This window comes from Nothobranchius furzeri, chromosome 15 (assembly GCF_043380555.1).
Source record: "Nothobranchius furzeri strain GRZ-AD chromosome 15, NfurGRZ-RIMD1, whole genome shotgun sequence".
NCBI lineage: Eukaryota > Metazoa > Chordata > Actinopteri > Cyprinodontiformes > Nothobranchiidae > Nothobranchius > Nothobranchius furzeri.
In genome coordinates this window covers 64,576,321-64,600,153 of record NC_091755.1, presented here as the reverse complement: position 1 = coordinate 64,600,153, position 23,833 = coordinate 64,576,321, and positions in this window count along the sequence as shown.

The window sequence follows — 23,833 nt, the reverse complement described above, 5'->3', positions numbered from 1 at the left end:
AGAAGCCAAGTTATAAGCCCACAAAGGTGTAACTGGACTACTTCTTTAAAGTGACACCAGGCCCGGTGACCTTTGAGACATGGTTTGACCCCCTATAGGAATGTGCGATCATCATGAAATGTTCAGATCACTTACAACTCAATAGATTCTACCTTCTTGTAACGTTTCAGCCTGATTGGACCTTGTTTTCACACAAATGGACCCAGAATGATGTGAAATTGTGCTTCGTGCAACATAATTCTGGGTGCCATTTACAAACCATAAGTGCTAATGACTCCATTCTTTTTGTGGTTGTTGGTGCTGTTGATTGGAGTACACTAAAACAAATCTGATCTCTCTAGGACATTCAGAAGCCAAGTTATAAGCCCACAAATGTGTAACTGGACTACTTCTTTAAAGTGACACCAGGCCTGGTGACCTTTGGGACACGGTTTGACCCCCTATAGGAATATGTGATCATCATGAAACGTTCAGATCACTTACAACTCAATAGATTCTACATTCTTGTAACGTTTGCGCCTGATTGGACCTTGTTTTCACACAAATGGACCCAGAATGATGTGAAATTGTGCTTCGTGCAACATAATTCTGGGTGCCATTTACAAACCATAAGTGCTAATGACTCCATTCCTTTTTTTGGTTGTAGGGGCTGTTAATTGGAGTACAATAAAACAACCCAGATCTCTCTGGGACATTCAGAAGCCAAGTTATAAGCCCACAAATGTGTAACTGGACTACTTCTTTAAATTGACACCAGATCCGGTGACCTTTGGGACATGGTTTGACCCCCTTAGAAAAGTGCTATCATCATGAAACGTTCAGACCATTTACAACTCAATAGATTCTACCTTTCTGTAACATTTCAGCCTGATTGGACCTTGTTTTCACACAAATGGACCCAGAATGATGTGAAATTGTGCTTCGTGCAACATAATTCTGGGTGCCATTTAAAAACCATAAGTGCTAATGACTCCATTCCTTTGTGAGGTTGTAGGGGCTTATGATTGGAGTACACTAAAACAAATCTGATCTCTCTAGGACATTCAGAAGCCAAGTTATAAGCCCACAAATGTGTAACTGGACTACTTCTTTAAAGTGACACCAGGCCTGGTGACCTTTGGGACATGGTTTGATCCCCTATAGGAATATGTGATCATCATGAAACGTTCAGATCACTTACAACTCAATAGATTCTACATTCTTGTAACGTTTCAGCCTGATTGGACCTTGTTTTCACACAAATGGACCCAGAATGATGTGAAATTGTGCTTCGTGCAACATAATTCTGGGTGACATTTACAAACCATAAGTGCTAATGACTCCATTCCTTTTTTTGGTTGTAGGGGCTATTAATTGGAGTACAATAAAACAACCCTGATCTCTCTGGGACATTCAGAAGCCAAGTTATAAGCCCACAAATGTGTAACTGGACTACTTCTTTAAATTGACACCAGATCCGGTGACCTTTGGGACATGGTTTGACCCCCTTAGAAAAGTGCTATCATCATGAAACGTTCAGACCATTTACAACTCAATAGATTCTACCTTCCTGTAACATTTCAGCCTGATTGGACCTTGTTTTCACACAAATGGACCCAGAATGATGTGAAATTGTGCTTCGTGCAACATAATTCTGGGTGCCATTTAAAAACCATAAGTGCTAATGACTCCATTCCTTTGTGAGGTTGTAGGGGCTTATGATTGGAGTACACTAAAAAAACCTGATCTCTCTAGGACATTCAGAAGCCAAGTTATAAGTCCACAAATGGGTAACTGGACTACTTCTTTAAATTGACACCGGATCCGGTGACCTTTGGGACATGGTTTGACCCCCTTAGGAAAGTGCTATCATCATGAAACGTTCAGATCACTTACAACTCAATAGATTCTACCTTCCTGTAACGTTTCAGCCTGACTGGACCTTGTTTTCACACAAATGAACCCAGAATGATGTGAAATTGTGCTTCGTGCAACATAATTCTGGGTGCCATTTACAAACCATAAGTGCTAATGACTCCATTCCTTTTTGTGGTTGTAGGGGCTGTGTATTGGAGTACACTAAAACAAACCTGATCTCTCCAGGACATTCAGAAGCCAAGTTATGAGCCCACAAATGTGTAACTGGACTACTTCTTTAAAGTGACACAGGGCCTGGTGACCTTTGGGACATGGTTTGACCCCTATAGGAATGTGCAATCATCATGAAACGTTCAGATCACTTACAACTCAATAGATTCTACCTTCTTGTAACGTTTCAGCCTGATTGGACCTTGTTTTCACACAAATGGACCCAGAATGATGTGAAATTGTGCATCGTGCAACATATTTCTGGGTGCCATTAACAAACCATAAGTGCTAATGACTCCATTCCTTTTTGTGGTTGTAGGGGCTGTTGATTGGAGTACACTAAAACAAACCTGATCCCTCTAGGACATTCAGAAGCCAAGTTATAAGACCACAAATGTATAACTCGACTACTTCTTTAAATTGACACCAGATCCGGTGACATTTGGGACATGGTTTGACCCCCTTAGGATAGTGCTATCATCATGAAACGTTCAGATCACTTACAACTCAATAGATTCTACCTTCCTGTAATGTTTCAGCTTGATTGGACCTTGTTTTCACACAAATGAACCCAGAATGATGTGAAATTGTGCTTCGTGCAACATAATTCTGGGTGCCATTTACAAACCATAAGTGCTAATGACTCCATTCCTTTTTGTGGTTGTAGGGGCTGTTGATTGGAGTACATTAAAACAAACCTGATCTCTCTAGGACATTCAGAAGCCAAGTTATAAGCCCACAAAGGTGTAACTGGACTACTTCTTTAAAGTGACACCAGGCCCGGTGACCTTTGAGACATGGTTTGACCCCCTATAGGAATGTGCGATCATCATGAAATGTTCAGATCACTTACAACTCAATAGATTCTACCTTCTTGTAACGTTTCAGCCTGATTGGACCTTGTTTTCACACAAATGAACCCAGAATGATGTGAAATTGTGCTTCGTGCAACATAATTCTGGGTGCCATTTAAAAACCATAAGTGCTAATGACTCCATTCCTCTTTTGGGGTAATGGGGGCTGTTAATTGGAGTACTCTAAAACAAACCTGACCTCTCTAGGATATTCAGAAGCCAAGTTATAAGCCCACAAATGTGTAACTGGACTACTTCTTTAAAGTGACACCAGGCCTGGTGACCTTTGGGACATGGTTTGACCCCTTATAGGAATGTGCGATCATCATGAAACGTTCAGATCACTTACAACTCAATAGATTCTACCTTCTTGTAACGTTTCAGCCTGATTGGACCTTGTTTTCACACAAATGGACCCAGAATGATGTGAAATTGTGCTTCGTGCAACATAATTCTGGGTGCCATTTACAAACCATAAGTGCTAATGACTCCATTCCTTTTTTTGGTTGTAGGGGCTATTAATTGGAGTACAATAAAACAACCCTGATCTCTCTGGGACATTCAGAAGCCAAGTTATAAGCCCACAAATGTGTAACTGGACTACTTTAAATTGACACCAGATCCGGTGACCTTTGGGACATGGTTTGACCCCCTTAGAAAAGTGCTATCATCATGAAACGTTCAGACCATTTACAACTCAATAGATTCTACCTTCCTGTAACATTTCAGCCTGATTGGACCTTGTTTTCACACAAATGGACCCAGAATGATGTGAAATTGTGCTTCGTGCAACATAATTCTGGGTGCAATTTAAAAACCATAAGTGCTAATGACTCCATTCCTTTGTGAGGTTGTAGGGGCTTATGATTGGAGTACACTAAAAAAACCTGATCTCTCTAGGACATTCAGAAGCCAAGTTATAAGTCCACAAATGGGTAACTGGACTACTTCTTTAAATTGACACCGGATCCGGTGACCTTTGGGACATGGTTTGACCCCCTTAGGAAAGTGCTATCATCATGAAACGTTCAGATCACTTACAACTCAATAGATTCTACCTTCCTGTAACGTTTCAGCCTGACTGGACCTTGTTTTCACACAAATGAACCCAGAATGATGTGAAATTGTGCTTCGTGCAACATAATTCTGGGTGCCATTTACAAACCATAAGTGCTAATGACTCCATTCCTTTTTGTTGTTGTAGGGGCTGTTGATTGGAGTACACTAAAACAAACCTGATCTCTCTAGGACATTCAGAAGCCAAGTTATAAGCCCACAAATGTGTAATTAGACTACTTATTTAAAGTGACACCAGGCCCTGTGACCTTTTGGACATGGTTTTACCCCCTATAGGAATGTGCGATCATCATGAAACTTTCAGATCACTTACAACTCAATAGATTCTACCTTCTTGTAACGTTTCAGCCTGATTGGACCTTGTTTTCACACAAATGGACCCAGAACGATGTGAAATTGTGCTTCGTGCAACATAATTCTGGGTGCCATTTACAAACCATAAGTGCTAATGACTCCATTCCTTTTTGTGGTTGTAGGGGCTGTGTATTGGAGTACAATAAATCAAACCTGACCTCTCTAGGACATTCAGAAGCCAAGTTATGAGCCCACAAATGTGTAACTGGACTACTTCTTTAAAGTGACACAGGGCCTGGTGACCTTTGGGACATGGTTTGACCCCTATAGGAATGTGCAATCATCATGAAACGTTCAGATCACTTACAACTCAATAGATTCTACCTTCTTGTAACGTTTCAGCCTGATTGGACCTTGTTTTCACACAAATGGACCCAGAATGATGTGAAATTGTGCTTCGTGCAACATATTTCTGGGTGCCATTTACAAACCATAAGTGCTAAAGACTCCATTCCTTTTTGTGGTTGTAGGGGCTGTTGATTGGAGTACACTAAAACAAACCTGATCCCTCTAGGACATTCAGAAGCCAAGTTATAAGACCACAAATGTATAACTCGACTACTTCTTTAAATTGACACCAGATCCGGTGACATTTGGGACATGGTTTGACCCCCTTAGGATAGTGCTATCATCATGAAACGTTCAGATCACTTACAACTCAATAGATTCTACCTTCCTGTAATGTTTCAGCTTGATTGGACCTTGTTTTCACACAAATGAACCCAGAATGATGTGAAATTGTGCTTCGTGCAACATAATTCTGGGTGCCATTTACAAACCATAAGTGCTAATGACTCCATTCCTTTTTGTGGTTGTAGGGGCTGTTGATTGGAGTACATTAAAACAAACCTGATCTCTCTAGGACATTCAGAAGCCAAGTTATAAGCCCACAAAGGTGTAACTGGACTACTTCTTTAAAGTGACACCAGGCCCGGTGACCTTTGAGACATGGTTTGACCCCCTATAGGAATGTGCGATCATCATGAAATGTTCAGATCACTTACAACTCAATAGATTCTACCTTCTTGTAACGTTTCAGCCTGATTGGACCTTGTTTTCACACAAATGAACCCAGAATGATGTGAAATTGTGCTTCGTGCAACATAATTCTGGGTGCCATTTAAAAACCATAAGTGCTAATGACTCCATTCCTCTTTTGGGGTAATGGGGGCTGTTAATTGGAGTACTCTAAAACAAACCTGACCTCTCTAGGATATTCAGAAGCCAAGTTATAAGCCCACAAATGTGTAACTGGACTACTTCTTTAAAGTGACACCAGGCCTGGTGACCTTTGGGACATGGTTTGACCCCCTATAGGAATGTGCGATCATCATGAAACGTTCAGATCACTTACAACTCAATAGATTCTACCTTCTTGTAACGTTTCAGCCTGATTGGACCTTGTTTTCACACAAATGGACCCAGAATGATGTGAAATTGTGCTTCGTGCAACATAATTCTGGGTGCCATTTACAAACCATAAGTGCTAATGACTCCATTCCTTTTTGTGGTTGTAGGGGCTGTTGATTGGAGTACACTAAAACAAACCTGATCTCTTTAGGACATTCAGAAGCCAAGTTATAGGTCCACAAATGTGTAACTGGACTACTTCTTTAAAGTGACACCAGGCCTGGTGACCTTTGGGACATGGTTTTACCCCCAATAGGAATGTGCGATCATCATGAAACGTTCTGATCTCTTACAACTCAATAGATTCTACCTTCTTGTAACGTTTCAGCCTGATTGGACCTTGTTTTCACACAAATGGACCCAGAATGATGTGAAATTGTGCTTCGTGCAACATAATTCTGGGTGCCATTTACAAACCATAAGTGCTAATGACTCCTTTCCTTTTTGTGGTTGTAGGGGCTGTTGATTGGCGTACATTAAAACAAACCTGATCTCTCTAGGACATTCAGAAGCCAAGTTATAAGCCCACAAATGTGTAACTGGACTACTTCTTTAAAGTGACACCAGAGCCGGTGACCTTTGGGACATGGTTTGACCCCCTACAGGAATGTGCGATCATCATGAAACGTTCAAATCACTTACAACTCAATAGATTCTACCTTCTTGTAAAGTCTCAGCCTGATTGGACCTTGTTTTCACACAAATGAACCCAGAATGATGTGAAATTGTGCTTCGTGCAACATAATTCTGGGTGCCATTTAAAAACCATAAGTGCTAATGATTCCACTCCTTTTTGTGGTTGTAGGGGCTGTTGATTGGAGTACACTAAAACAAACTTGATCTCTCTAGGACATCAGAAGCCAGGTTATAAGCCCACAAATGTGTAACTGGACTACTTTAAATTGACACCAGATCCGGTGACCTTTGGGACATGGTTTGACCCCCTTAGGAAAGTGCTATCATCAAGAAACGTTCAGATCACTTACAACTCAATAGATTCTACCTTCCTGTAATGTTTCAGCCTGATTGGACCTTGTTTTCACACAAATGAACCCAGAATGATGTGAAATTGTGCTTCGTGCAAAATAATTCTGGGTGCCATTTAAAAACCATAAGTGCTAATGACTCCATTCCTTTTTGGGGTAATGGGGGCTGTTAATTGGAGTACTCTAAAACAAACCTGACCTCTCTAGGATATTCAGAAGCCAAGTTATAAGCCCACAAATGTGTAACTGGACTACTTCTTTAAAGTGACACCAGGCCCGGTGACCTTTGGGACATGGTTTGACCCCCTATAGGAATGTGCGATCATCATGAAACGTTCAGATCACTTACAACTCAATAGATTCTACCTTCTTGTAACGTTTCAGCCTGATTGGACCTTGTTTTCACACAAATGGACCCAGAATGATGTGAAATTGTGCTTCGTGCAACATAATTCTGGGCGCCATTTACAAACCATAAGTGCTAATGACTCCTTTCCTTTTTGTGGTTGTAGGGGGCTGTTGATTGGAGTACATTAAAACAAACCTGATCTCTCTAGGACATTCAGAAGCCAAGTTGAAAGCCCACAAAGGTGTAACTGGACTACTTTTTTAAAGTGACACCAGGCCCGGTGACTTTTGGGACATGGTTTGACCCCCTATAGGAATGTGCGATCATCATGAAACGTTCAGATCACGTACAACTCAATAGATTCTACCTTCTTGTAACGTTTCAGCCTGATTGGACCTTGTTTTCACACAAATGAACCCAGAATGATGTGAAATTGTGCTTCGTGCAACATAATTCTGGGTGCCATTTAAAAACCATGAGTGCTAATGACTCCATTCCTTTTTGGGGTAATGGGGGCTGTTAATTGGAGTACTCTAAAACGAACCTGACCTCTCTAGGATATTCAGAAGCCAAGTTATAAGCCCACAAATGTGTAACTGGACTACTTCTTTAAAGTGACACCAGGCCCGGTGACCTTTGGGACATGGTTTGACCGCCTATAGGAATGTGCGATCATCATGAAACGTTCAGATCTCTTACAACTCAATAGATTCTACCTTCCTGTAACGTTTCAGCCTGATTGGACCTTGTTTTCACACAAATGGACCCAGAATGATGTGAAATTGTGCTTCGTGCAACATAATTCTGGGTACCATTTACAAAACATAAGTGCTAATGACTCCATTCCTTTTTGTGGTTGTAGGGGCTGTTGATTGGAGTACACTAAAACAAACCTGATCTCTTTAGGACATTCAGAAGCCAAGTTATAGGTCCACAAATGTGTAACTGGACTACTTCTTTAAAGTGACACCAGGCCTGGTGACCTTTGGGACATGGTTTTACCCCCTATAGGAATGTGCGATCATCATGAAACGTTCTGATCACTTACAACTCAATAGATTCTACCTTCTTGTAACGTTTCAGCCTGATTGGACCTTGTTTTCACACAAATGGACCCAGAATGATGTGAAATTGTGCTTCGTGCAACATAATTCTGGGTGCCATTTACAATCCATAAGTGCTAATGACTCCTTTCCTTTTTGTGGTTATAGGGGCTGTTGATTGGCGTACATTAAAAAAAACCTGATCTCTCTAGGACATTCAGAAGCCAAGTTATAATCCCCCTCAAAGGTGTAACTGGACTACTTCTTTAAAGTGACACCAGGCCCGGTGACCTTTGGGACATGGTTTGACCCCCTTAGGAAAGTGCTATCATCAAGAAATGTTCAGATAACTTACAACTCAATAGATTCTACCTTCCTGTAACGTTTCAGCCTGATTGGACCTTGTTTTCACACAAATGAACCCAGAATGATGTGAAATTGTGCTTCGTGCAACATAATTCTGGGTGCCATTTAAAAACCATAAGTGCTAATGACTCCATTCCTTTTTGGGGTAATGGGGGCTGTTAATTGGAGTACTCTAAAACAAACCTGACCTCTCTAGGATATTCAGAAGCCAAGTTTTAAGCCCACAAATGTGTAACTGGACTACTTCTTTAAAGTGACACCAGGCCCGGTGACCTTTGGGACATGGTTTGACCCCCTATAGGAATGTGCGATCATCATGAAACGTTCAGATCACTTACAACTCAATAGATTCTACCTTCTTGTAACGTTTCAGCCTGATTGGACCTTGTTTTCACACAAATGGACCCAGAATGATGTGAAATTGTGCTTCGTGCAACATAATTCTGGGTGCCATTTACAAACCATAAGTGCTAATGACTCCATTCCTTTTTGGGGTAATGGGGGCTGTTAATTGGAGTACTCTAAAACAAACCTGACCTCTCTAGGATATTCAGAAGCCAAGTTATAAGCCCACAAATGCGTAACTGGACTACTTCTTTAAAGTGACACCAGGCCTGGTGACCTTTGGGACATGGTTTCACCCCCTATAGGAATGTGCGATCATCATGAAACGTTCAGATCACTTACAACTCAATAGATTCTACCTTCTTGTAACGTTTCAGCCTGATTGGACCTTGTTTTCACACAAATGGACCCAGAATGATGTGAAATTGTGCTTTGTACAACATAATTCTGGGTGCCATTTACAAACCATAAGTGCTAATGACACCGGTCCTTTTTGTGGTTGTAGGTGCTGTTGATTGGAGTACATTAAAACAAACCTGATCTCTCTAGGACATTCAGAAGCCAAGTTATAAGCCCACAAAGGTGTAACTGGACTACTTCTTTAAAGTGACATCAGGCCCGGTGACCTTTGGGGCATGGTTTGACCCCCTATAGGAATGTGCGATCATCATGAAACGTTCAGATAACTTACAACTCAATAGATTCTACCTTCTTGTAACGTTTCAGCCTGATTGGACCTTGTTTTCACTCAAATGAACCCAGAATGATGTGAAATTGTGCTTTGTGCAACATAATTCTGGGTGCCATTTAAAAACCATAAGTGCTAATGACTCCATTCCTTTTTGTGGTTGTAGGGGCTGTTGATTGGAGTACACTAAAACAAACCTGATCTCTCTAGGACATTCAGAAGCCAAGTTATAAGCCCACAAATGTGTAACTGGACTACTTATTTAAAGTGACACCAGATCCGGTGACCTTTGGGACATGGTTTGACCCCCTTAGGAAAGTGCTATCATCATGAAATGTTCAGATCACTTACAACTCAATCGATTCTACCTTCCTGTAACGTTTCTGCCTGATTGGACCTTGTTTTCACACAAATGAACCCAGAATGATGTGAAATTGTGCTTTGTGCAACACAATTCTGGGTGCCATTTAAAAACCATAAGTGCTAATGACTCCATTCCTTTTTGGGGTAATTGGGGCTGTTAATTGGAGTACTCTAAAACAAACATGACCTATCTAGGATATTCAGAAGCCAAGTTATAAACCCACAAATGTGTAACTGGACTACTTCTTTAAAGTGACACCAGGCCCGGTGACCTTTGGGACATGGTTTGACCCCCTATAGGAATGTGCGATCATCATGAAACGTTCAGATCACTTACAACTCAATAGATTCTACCTTCCTGTAACGTTTCAGCCTGATTGGACCTTGTTTTCACACAAATGGACCCAGAATGATGTGAAATTGTGCTTTGTACAACATAATTCTGGGTGCCATTTACAAACCATAAGTGCTAATGACACCGGTCCTTTTTTTGGTTGTAGGGGCTGTTGATTGGAGTACATTAAAACAAACCTGATCTCTCTAGGACATTCAGAAGCCAAGTTATAAGCCCACAAAGGTGTAACTGGACTACTTCTTTAAAGTGACATCAGGCCCGGTGACCTTTGGGGCATGGTTTGACCCCCTATAGGAATGTGCGATCATCATGAAACGTTCAGATCACTTACAACTCAATAGATTCTACCTTCTTGTAACGTTTCAGCCTGATTGGACCTTGTTTTCACTCAAATGAACCCAGAATGATGTGAAATTGTGCTTTGTGCAACATAATTCTGGGTGCCATTTAAAAACCATAAGTGCTAATGACTCCATTCCTTTTTGTGGTTGTAGGGGCTGTTGATTGGAGTACACTAAAACAAACCTGATCTCTCTAGGACATTCAGAAGCCAAGTTATAAGCCCACAAATGTGTAACTGGACTACTTATTTAAAGTGACACCAGATCCGGTGACATTTGGGACATGGTTTGACCCCCTTAGGAAAGTGCTATCATCATGAAACGTTCAGATCACTTACAACTCAATCGATTCATCCTTCCTGTAACGTTTCTGCCTGATTGGACCTTGTTTTCACACAAATGAACCCAGAATGATGTGAAATTGTGCTTTGTGCAACACAATTCTGGGTGCCATTTAAAAACCATAAGTGCTAATGACTCCATTCCTTTTTGGGGTAACTGGGGCTGTTAATTGGAGTACTCTAAAACAAACATGACCTCTCTAGGATATTCAGAAGCCAAGTTATAAACCCACAAATGTGTAACTGGACTACTTCTTTAAAGTGACACCAGGCCCGGTGACCTTTGGGACATGGTTTGACCCCCTATAGGAATGTGCGATCATCATGAAACGTTCAGATCACTTACAACTCAATAGATTCTACCTTCCTGTAACGTTTCAGCCTGATTGGACCTTGTTTTCACACAAATGAACCCAGAATGATGTGAAATTGTGCTTCGTGCAACATAATTCTGGGTGCCATTTACAAACCATAAGTGCTAATGACTCCATTCCTTTTTGTGGTTGTAGGGGCTGTTGATTGGAGTACACTAAAACAAACCTGATCTCTCTAGGACATTCAGAAGCCAAGTTATAAGCCCACAAATGTGTAACTGGACTACTTCTTTAAATTGACACCAGATCCGGTGACCTTTGGGACATGGTTTGACCCCCTTAGGAAAGTGCTATCATCATGAAACGTTCAGATCACTTACAACTCAATCGATTCTACCTTCCTGTAACGTTTCTGCCTGATTGGACCTTGTTTTCACACAAATGAACCCAGAATGATGTGAGATTGTGCTTTGTGCAACATAATTCTGGGTGCCATTTAAAAACCATAAGTGCTAATGACTCCATTCCTTTTTGGGGTAATTGGGGCTGTTAATTGGAGTACTCTAAAACAAACATGACCTCTCTAGGATATTCAGAAGCCAAGTTATAAGCCCACAAATGTGTAACTGGACTACTTCTTTAAAGTGACACCAGGCCCGGTGACCTTTGGGACATGGTTTGACCCCCTATAGGAATGTGCGATCATCATGAAACGTTCAGATCACTTACAACTCAATAGATTCTACCTTCTTGTAACGTTTCAGCCTGATTGGACCTTGTTTTCACACAAATGGACCCAGAATGATGTGAAATTGTGCTTCGTGCAACATAATTCTGGGTGCCATTTACAAACCATAAGTGCTAATGACTCCATTCCTTTTTGTGGTTGTAGGGGCTGTTGATTGGAGTACACTAAAACAAACCTGATCTCTCTAGGACATTCAGAAGCCAAGTTATAAGCCCACAAATGTGTAACTGGACTACTTCTTTAAAGTGACACCAGGCCTGGTGACCTTTGGGACATGGTTTTACCCCCTATAGGAATGTGCGATCATCATGAAACGTTCAGATCACTTACAACTCAATAGATTCTAACTTCTAGTAACGTTTCAGCCTGATTGGACCTTGTTTTCACACAAATGGACCCAGAATGATGTGCAATTGTGCTTCGTGCAACATAATTCTGGGCGCCATTTACAAACCATAAGTGCTAATGACTCCTTTCCTTTTTGTGGTTGTAGGGGCTGTTGATTGGAGTACATTAAAACAAACCTGATCTCTCTAGGACATTCAGAAGCCAAGTTATAAGCCCACAAAGGTGTAACTGGACTACTTTTTTAAAGTGACACCAGGCCCGGTGACTTTTGGGACATGGTTTGACCCCCTATAGGAATGTGCGATCATCATGAAACGTTCAGATAACGTACAACTCAATAGATTCTACCTTCTTGTAACGTTTCAGCCTGATTGGACCTTGTTTTCACACAAATGAACCCAGAATGATGTGAAATTGTGCTTCGTGCAACATAATTCTGGGTACCATTTAAAAACCATGAGTGCTAATGACTCCATTCCTTTTTGGGGTAATGGGGGCTGTTAATTGGAGTACTCTAAAACGAACCTGACCTCTCTAGGATATTCAGAAGCCAAGTTATAAGCCCACAAATGTGTAACTGGACTACTTCTTTAAAGTGACACCAGGCCCGGTGACCTTTGGGACATGGTTTGACCGCCTATAGGAATGTGCGATCATCATGAAACGTTCAGATCTCTTACAACTCAATAGATTCTACCTTCCTGTAACGTTTCAGCCTGATTGGACCTTGTTTTCACACAAATGGACCCAGAATGATGTGAAATTGTGCTTCGTGCAACATAATTCTGGGTACCATTTACAAAACATAAGTGCTAATGACTCCATTCCTTTTTGTGGTTGTAGGGGCTGTTGATTGGAGTACACTAAAACAAACCTGATCTCTTTAGGACATTCAGAAGCCAAGTTATAGGTCCACAAATGTGTAACTGGACTACTTCTTTAAAGTGACACCAGGCCTGGTGACCTTTGGGACATGGTTTTACCCCCTATAGGAATGTGCGATCATCATGAAACGTTCTGATCACTTACAACTCAATAGATTCTACCTTCTTGTAACGTTTCAGCCTGATTGGACCTTGTTTTCACACAAATGGACCCAGAATGATGTGAAATTGTGCTTCGTGCAACATAATTCTGGGTGCCATTTACAAACCATAAGTGCTAATGACTCCTTTCCTTTTTGTGGTTGTAGGGGCTGTTGATTGGCGTACATTAAAAAAAACCTGATCTCTCTAGGACATTCAGAAGCCAAGTTATAATCCCCCACAAAGGTGTAACTGGACTACTTCTTTAAAGTGACACCAGGCCCGGTGACCTTTGGGACATGGTTTGACCCCCTTAGGAAAGTGCTATCATCAAGAAATGTTCAGATCACTTACAACTCAATAGATTCTACCTTCCTGTAACGTTTCAGCCTGATTGGACCTTGTTTTCACACAAATGAACCCAGAATGATGTGAAATTGTGCTTCGTGCAACATAATTCTGGGTGCCATTTAAAAACCATAAGTGCTAATGACTCCATTCCTTTTTGGGGTAATGGGGGCTGTTAATTGGAGTACTCTAAAACAAACCTGACCTCTCTAGGATATTCAGAAGCCAAGTTATAAGCCCACAAATGTGTAACTGGACTACTTCTTTAAAGTGACACCAGGCCCGGTGACCTTTGGGACATGGTTTGACCCCCAATAGGAATGTGCGATCATCATGAAACGTTCAGATCACTTACAACTCAATAGATTCTACCTTCTTGTAACGTTTCAGCCTGATTGGACCTTGTTTTCACACAAATGGACCCAGAATGATGTGAAATTGTGCTTCGTGCAACATAATTCTGGGAGCCATTTACAAACCATAAGTGCTAATGACTCCATTCCTTTTTGGGGTAATGGGGGCTGTTAATTGGAGTACTCTAAAACAAACCTGACCTCTCTAGGATATTCAGAAGCCAAGTTATAAGCCCACAAATGCGTAACTGGACTACTTCTTTAAAGTGACACCAGGCCTGGTGACCTTTGGGACATGGTTTCACCCCCTATAGGAATGTGCGATCATCATGAAATGTTCATATCACTTACAACTCAATAGATTCTACCTTCTTGTAACGTTTCAGCCTGATTGGACCTTGTTTTCACACAAATGGACCCAGAATGATGTGAAATTGTGCTTTGTACAACATAATTCTGGGTGCCATTTACAAACCATAAGTGCTAATGACACCGGTCCTTTTTGTGGTTGTAGGTGCTGTTGATTGGAGTACATTAAAACAAACCTGATCTCTCTAGGACATTCAGAAGCCAAGTTATAAGCCCACAAAGGTGTGACTGGACTACTTCTTTAAAGTGACATCAGGCCCGGTGACCTTTGGGGCATGGTTTGACCCCCTATAGGAATGTGCGATCATCATGAAACGTTCAGATAACTTACAACTCAATAGATTCTACCTTCTTGTAACGTTTCAGCCTGATTGGACCTTGTTTTCACTCAAATGAACCCAGAATGATGTGAAATTGTGCTTTGTGCAACATAATTCTGGGTGCCATTTACAAACCATAAGTGCTAATGACTCCATTCCTTTTTGTGGTTGTAGGGGCTGTTAATTGGAGTACACTAAAAAAAACCTGATCTCTCTAGGACATTCAGAAGCCAAGTTATGAGCCCACAAATGTGTAACTGGACTACTTCTTTAAATTGACACTAGATCCGGTGACCTTTGGGACATGGTTTGACCCACTTAGAAAAGTGCTATCATCATGAAACGTTCAGACCACTTACAGCTCAATAGATTCTACCTTCCTGTAACATTTCAGCCTGATTGGACCTTGTTTTCACACAAATGGACCCAGAATGATGTGAAATTGTGCTTCGTGCAACATAATTCTGGGTGCCATTTAAAAACCATAAGTGCTAATGACTCCATTCCTTTTTGTGGTTGTAGGGGCTTATGATTGGAGTACACTAAAAAAACCTGATCTCTCTAGGACATTCAGAAGCCAAGTTATAAGCCCACAAATGGGTAACTGGACTACTTCTTTAAATTCACACCGGATCCGGTGACCTTTGGGACATGGTTTGACCCCCTTAGGAAAGTGCTATCATCATGAAACGTTCAGATCACATACAACTCAATAGATTCTACCTTCCTGTAATGTTTCAGCCTGATTGGACCTTGTTTTCACACAAATGAACCCAGAATGATGTGAAATTGTGCTTCGTGCAACATAATTCTGGGTGCCATTTAAAAACGATAAGTGCTAATGACTCCATTCCTTTTAGTGGTTGTAGGGGCTGTTGATTGGAGTACACTAAAACAAACCTGATCTCTCTAGGACATTCAGAAGCCAAGTTATAAGCCCACAAAGGTGTAACTGGACAACTTCTTTAAAGTGACACCAGGCCCGGTGACCTTTGGGACATGGTTTGACCCCCTATAGGAATGTGTGATCATCATGAAACGTTCAGATCACTTACAACTCAATAGATTCTACCTTCTTGTAACGTTTCAGCCTGATTGGACCTTGTTTTCACACAAATGAACCCAGAATGATGTGAAATTGTGCTTCGTGCAACATAATTCTGGGTGCCATTTAAAAACCATAAGTGCTAATGACTCCATTCCTTTTTGGGGTAATGGGGGCTGTTAATTGGAGAACTCTAAAACAAAACTGACCTCTCTAGGATATTCAGAAGCCAAGTTATAAGCCCACAAATGTGTAACTGGACTACTTCTTTAAAGTGACACCAGGCCCGGTGACCTTTGGGACATGGTTTGACCCCCTATAGGAATGTGCGATCATCATGAAACGTTCAGATCACTTACAACTCAATAGATTCTACCTTCTTGTAACGTTTCAGCCTGATTGGACCTTGTTTTCACACAAATGGACCCAGAATGATGTGAAATTGTGCTTCGTGCAACATATTTCTGGGTGCCATTTACAAACCATAAGTGCTAATGACTCCATTCCTGTTTGTGGTTGTAGGGGCTGTTGATTGGAGTACACTAAAACAAACCTGATCTCTCTAGGACATTCAGAAGCCAAGTTATAAGCCCAGAAATGTGTAACTCGACTACTTCTTTAAATTGACACCAGATCCGGTGACCTTTGGGACATGGTTTGACCCCCTTAGGAAAGAGCTATCATCATGAAACGTTCAGATCACTTACAACTCAATAGATTCTACCTTCCTGTAACGTTTCAGCCTGATTGGACCTTGTTTTCACACAAATGAACCCAGAATGATGTGAAATTGTGCTTCGTGCAACATAATTTTGGGTGCCATTTAAAAACCATAAGTGCTAATGACTCCATTCCTTTTTGGGGTAATGGGGGCTGTTAATTGGAGTACTCTAAAACAAACCTGACCTCTCTAGGATATTCAGAAGCCAAGTTATAAGCCCACAAATGTGTAACTGGATTACTTCTTTAAAGTGACACCAGGCCCGGTGACCTTTGGGACATGGTTTGACCCCCTATAGGAATGTGCGATCATCATGAAACGTTCAGATCACTTACAACTCAATAGATTCTACCTTCTTGTAACGTTTCAGCCTGATTGAACCTTGTTTTCACACAAATGGACCCAGAATGATGTGAAATTGTGCTTCGTGCAACATAATTCTGGGTGCCATTTACAAACCATAAGTGCTAATGACTCCCTTCCTTTTTGTGGTTGTAGGGGCTGTTGATTGGAGTACATTAAAACAAACCTGATCTCTCTAGGACATTCAGAAGCCAAGTTATAAGCCCACAAATGTGTAACTGGACTACTTCTTTAAATTGACACTAGATCCGGTGACCTTTGGGACATGGTTTGACCCACTTAGAAAAGTGCTATCATCATGAAACGTTCAAACCACTTACAGCTCAATAGATTCTACCTTCCTGTAACATTTCAGCCTGATTGGACCTTGTTTTCACACAAATGGACCCAGAATGATGTGAAATTGTGCTTCGTGCAACATAATTCTGGGTGCCATTTAAAAACCATAAGTGCTAATGACTCCATTCCTTTTTGAGGTTGTAGGGGCTTATGATTGGAGTACACTAAAAAAAACCTGATCTCTCTAGGACATTCAGAAGCCAAGTTATAAGCCCACAAATGGGTAACTGGACTACTTCTTTAAATTGACACCGGATCCGGTGACCTTTGGGACATGGTTTGACCCCCTTAGGAAAGTGCTATCATCATGAAACGTTCAGATCACATACAACTCAATAGATTCTACCTTCCTGTAACGTTTCAGCCTGATTGGACCTTGTTTTCACACAAATGAACCCAGAATGATGTGAAATTGTGCTTCGTGCAACATAATTCTGGGTGCCATTTAAAAACCATAAGTGCTAATGACTCCATTCCTTTTTGTGGTTGTAGGGGCTGTTGATTGGAGTACACTAAAACAAACCTGATCTCTCTAGGACATTCAGAAGCCAAGTTATAAGCCCACAAAGGTGTAACTGGACTACTTCTTTAAAGTGACACCAGGCCCGGTGACCTTTGGGACATGGTTTGACCCCCTATAGGAATGTGTGATCATCATGAAACGTTCAGATCACTTACAACTCAATAGATTCTACCTTCTTGTAACGTTTCAGCCTGATTGGACCTTGTTTTCACACAAATGGACCCAGAATGATGTGAAATTGTGCTTCGTGCAACATAATTCTGGGTGCCATTTACAAACCATAAGAGCTATTGACTCCATTCCTTTTTGTGGTTGTAGGGGCTGTTGATTGGAGTACACTAAAACAAACCTGATCTCTCTAGGACATTCAGAAGCCAAGTTATAAGCCCACAAATGTGTAACTAGACTACTTATTTAAAGTGACACCAGGCCCTGTGACCTTTGGGACATGGTTTTACCCCCTACAGGAATGTGCAATCATCATGAAACTTTCAGATCACTTACAACTCAATAGATTCTACCTTCTTGTAACGTTTCAGCCTGATTGGACCTTGTTTTCACACAAATGGACCCAGAATGATGTGAAACTGTGCTTCGTGCAACATATTTCTGGCTGCCATTTACAAACCATAAGTGCTAATGACTCCATTCCTTTTTGTGGTTGTAGGGGCTGTTGATTGGAGTACACTAAAACAAACCTGATCTCTCTAGGACATTCAGAAGCCAAGTTATAAGCCCACAAATGTGTAACTCGACTACTTCTTTAAATTGACACCAGATCCGGTGACATTTGGGACATGGTTTGACCCCCTTAGGAAAGTGCTATCATCATGAAACTTTCAGATCACTTACAACTCAATAGATTCTACCTTCTTGTAACGTTTCAGCCTGATTGGACCTTGTTTTCACACAAATGAACCCAGAATGATGTGAAATTGTGCTTCGTGCAACATAATTCTGGGTGCCATTTAAAAACCATAAGTGCTAATGACTCCATTCCTTTTTGGGGTAATGGGGGCTGTTAATTGGAGAACTCTAAAACAAAACTGACCTCTCAAGGATATTCAGAAGCCAAGTTATAAGCCCACAAATGTGTAACTGGACTACTTCTTTAAAGTGACACCAGGCCCGGTGACCTTTGGGACATGGTTTGACCCCCTATAGGAATATGTGATCATCATGAAACGTTCAGATCACTTACAACTCAATAGATTCTACATTCTTGTAACATTTCAGCCTGATTGGACCTTGTTTTCACACAAATGGACCCAGAATGATGTGAAATTGTGCTTCGTGCAACATAATTCTGGGTGCCATTTACAAACCATAAGTGCTAATGACTCCATTCTTTTTGTGGTTGTTGGTGCTGTTGATTGGAGTACACTAAAACAAATCTGATCTCTCTAGGACATTCAGAAGCCAAGTTATAAGCCCACAAATGTGTAACTGGACTACTTCTTTAAAGTGACACCAGGCCTGGTGACCTTTGGGACATGGTTTGACCCCCTATAGGAATATGTGATCATCATGAAACGTTCAGATCACTTACAACTCAATAGATTCTACATTCTTGTAACGTTTGCGCCTGATTGGACCTTGTTTTCACACAAATGGACCCAGAATGATGTGAAATTGTGCTTCGTGCAACATAATTCTGGGTGCCATTTACAAACCATAAGTGCTAATGACTCCATTCCTTTTTTTGGTTGTAGGGGCTGTTAATTGGAGTACAATAAAACAACCCAGATCTCTCTGGGACATTCAGAAGCCAAGTTATAAGCCCACAAATGTGTAACTGGACTACTTCTTTAAATTGACACCAGATCCGGTGACCTTTGGGACATGGTTTCACCCCCTTAGAAAAGTGCTATCATCATGAAACGTTCAGACCATTTACAACTCAATAGATTCTACCTTTCCGTAACATTTCAGCCTGATTGGACCTTGTTTTCACACAAATGGACCCAGAATGATGTGAAATTGTGCTTCGTGCAACATAATTCTGGGTGCCATTTAAAAACCATAAGTGCTAATGACTCCATTCCTTTGTGAGGTTGTAGGGGCTTATGATTGGAGTACACTAAAACAAATCTGATCTCTCTAGGACATTCAGAAGCCAAGTTATAAGCCCACAAATGTGTAACTGGACTACTTCTTTAAAGTGACACCAGGCCTGGTGACCTTTGGGACATGGTTTGACCCCCTTAGGAAAGTGCTATCATCATGAAACGTTCAGATCACTTACAACTCAATAGATTCTACCTTCCTGTAACGTTTCAGCCTGACTGGACCTTGTTTTCACACAAATGAACCCAGAATGATGTGAAATTGTGCTTCGTGCAACATAATTCTGGGTGCCATTTACAAACCATAAGTGCTAATGACTCCATTCCTTTTTGTTGTTGTAGGGGCTGTTGATTGGAGTACACTAAAATAAACCTGATCTCTCTAGGACATTCAGAAGCCAAGTTATAAGCCCACAAATGTGTAACTAGACTACTTATTTAAAGTGACACCAGGCCCTGTGACCTTTGGGACATGGTTTTACCCCCTATAGGAATGTGCGATCATCATGAAACTTTCAGATCACTTACAACTCAATAGATTCTACCTTCTTGTAACGTTTCAGCCTGATTGGACCTTGTTTTCACACAAATGGACCCAGAACGATGTGAAATTGTGCTTCGTGCAACATAATTCTGGGTGCCATTTACAAACCATAAGTGCTAATGACTCCATTCCTTTTTGTGGTTGTAGGGGCTGTGTATTGGAGTACACTAAATCAAACCTGACCTCTCTAGGACATTCAGAAGCCAAGTTATGAGCCCACAAATGTGTAACTGGACTACTTCTTTAAAGTGACACAGGGCCTGGTGACCTTTGGGACATGGTTTGACCCCTATAGGAATGTGCAATCATCATGAAACGTTCAGATCACTTACAACTCAATAGATTCTACCTTCTTGTAACGTTTCAGCCTGATTGGACCTTGTTTTCACACAAATGGACCCAGAATGATGTGAAATTGTGCTTCGTGCAACATATTTCTGGGTGCCATTTACAAACTATAAGTGCTAATGACTCCATTCCTTTTTGTGGTTGTAGGGGCTGTTGATTGGAGTACACTAAAACAAACCTGATCCCTCTAGGACATTCAGAAGCCAAGTTATAAGACCACAAATGTATAACTCGACTACTTCTTTAAATTGACACCAGATCCGGTGACATTTGGGACATGGCTTGACCCCCTTAGGATAGTGCTATCATCATGAAATGTTCAGATCACTTACAACTCAATAGATTCTACCTTCTTGTAACGTTTCAGCCTGATTGGACCTTGTTTTCACACAAATGGACCCAGAATGATGTGAAATTGTGCTTCGTGCAACATAATTCTGGGTGCCATTTACAAACCATAAGTGCTAATGACTCCATTCTTTTTGTGGTTGTTGGTGCTGTTGATTGGAGTACACTAAAACAAATCTGATCTCTCTAGGACATTCAGAAGCCAAGTTATAAGCCCACAAATGTGTAACTGGACTACTTCTTTAAAGTGACACCAGGCCTGGTGACCTTTGGGACATGGTTTGACCCCCTATAGGAATATGTGATCATCATGAAACGTTCAGATCACTTACAACTCAATAGATTCTACATTCTTGTAACGTTTGCGCCTGATTGGACCTTGTTTTCACACAAATGGACCCAGAATGATGTGAAATTGTGCTTCGTGCAACATAATTCTGGGTGCCATTTACAAACCATAAGTGCTAATGACTCCATTCCTTTTTTTGGTTGTAGGGGCTGTTAATTGGAGTACAATAAAACAACCCAGATCTCTCTGGGACATTCAGAAGCCAAGTTATAAGCCCACAAATGTGTAACTGGACTACTTCTTTAAATTGACACCAGATCCGGTGACCTTTGGGACATGGTTTGACCCCCTTAGAAAAGTGCTATCATCATGAAACGTTCAGACCATTTACAACTCAATAGATTCTACCTTTCTGTAACATTTCAGCCTGATTGGACCTTGTTTTCACACAAATGGACCCAGAATGATGTGAAATTGTGCTTCGTGCAACATAATTCTGGGTGCCATTTAAAAACCATAAGTGCTAATGACTCCATTCCTTTGTGAGGTTGTAGGGGCTTATGATTGGAGTACACTAAAACAAATCTGATCTCTCTAGGACATTCAGAAGCCAAGTTATAAGCCCACAAATGTGTAACTGGACTACTTCTTTAAAGTGACACCAGGCCTGGTGACCTTTGGGACATGGTTTGATCCCCTATAGGAATATGTGATCATCATGAAACGTTCAGATCACTTACAACTCAATAGATTCTACATTCTTGTAACGTTTCAGCCTGATTGGACCTTGTTTTCACACAAATGGACCCAGAATGATGTGAAATTGTGCTTCGTGCAACATAATTCTGGGTGCCATTTACAAACCATAAGTGCTAATGACTCCATTCCTTTTTTTGGTTGTAGGGGCTATTAATTGGAGTACAATAAAACAACCCTGATCTCTCTGGGACATTCAGAAGCCAAGTTATAAGCCCACAAATGTGTAACTGGACTACTTCTTTAAATTGACACCAGATCCGGTGACCTTTGGGACATGGTTTGACCCCCTTAGAAAAGTGCTATCATCATGAAACGTTCAGACCATTTACAACTCAATAGATTCTACCTTCCTGTAACATTTCAGCCTGATTGGACCTTGTTTTCACACAAATGGACCCAGAATGATGTGAAATTGTGCTTCGTGCAACATAATTCTGGGTGCCATTTAAAAACCATAAGTGCTAATGACTCCATTCCTTTGTGAGGTTGTAGGGGCTTATGATTGGAGTACACTAAAAAAACCTGATCTCTCTAGGACATTCAGAAGCCAAGTTATAAGTCCACAAATGGGTAACTGGACTACTTCTTTAAATTGACACCGGATCCGGTGACCTTTGGGACATGGTTTGACCCCCTTAGGAAAGTGCTATCATCATGAAACGTTCAGATCACTTACAACTCAATAGATTCTACCTTCCTGTAACGTTTCAGCCTGACTGGACCTTGTTTTCACACAAATGAACCCAGAATGATGTGAAATTGTGCTTCGTGCAACATAATTCTGGGTGCCATTTACAAACCATAAGTGCTAATGACTCCATTCCTTTTTGTTGTTGTAGGGGCTGTTGATTGGAGTACACTAAAACAAACCTGATCTCTCCAGGACATTCAGAAGCCAAGTTATAAGCCCACAAATGTGTAACTAGACTACTTATTTAAAGTGACACCAGGCCCTGTGACCTTTGGGACATGGTTTTACCCCCTATAGGAATGTGCGATCATCATGAAACTTTCAGATCACTTACAACTCAATAGATTCTACCTTCTTGTAACGTTTCAGCCTGATTGGACCTTGTTTTCACACAAATGGACCCAGAACGATGTGAAATTGTGCTTCGTGCAACATAATTCTGGGTGCCATTTACAAACCATAAGTGCTAATGACTCCATTCCTTTTTGTGGTTGTAGGGGCTGTGTATTGGAGTACACTAAATCAAACCTGACCTCTCTAGGACATTCAGAAGCCAAGTTATGAGCCCACAAATGTGTAACTGGACTACTTCTTTAAAGTGACACAGGGCCTGGTGACCTTTGGGACATGGTTTGACCCCTATAGGAATGTGCAATCATCATGAAACGTTCAGATCACTTACAACTCAATAGATTCTACCTTCTTGTAACGTTTCAGCCTGATTGGACCTTGTTTTCACACAAATGGACCCAGAATGATGTGAAATTGTGCATCGTGCAACATATTTCTGGGTGCCATTAACAAACCATAAGTGCTAATGACTCCATTCCTTTTTGTGGTTGTAGGGGCTGTTGATTGGAGTACACTAAAACAAACCTGATCCCTCTAGGACATTCAGAAGCCAAGTTATAAGACCACAAATGTATAACTCGACTACTTCTTTAAATTGACACCAGATCCGGTGACATTTGGGACATGGTTTGACCCCCTTAGGATAGTGCTATCATCATGAAACGTTCAGATCACTTACAAC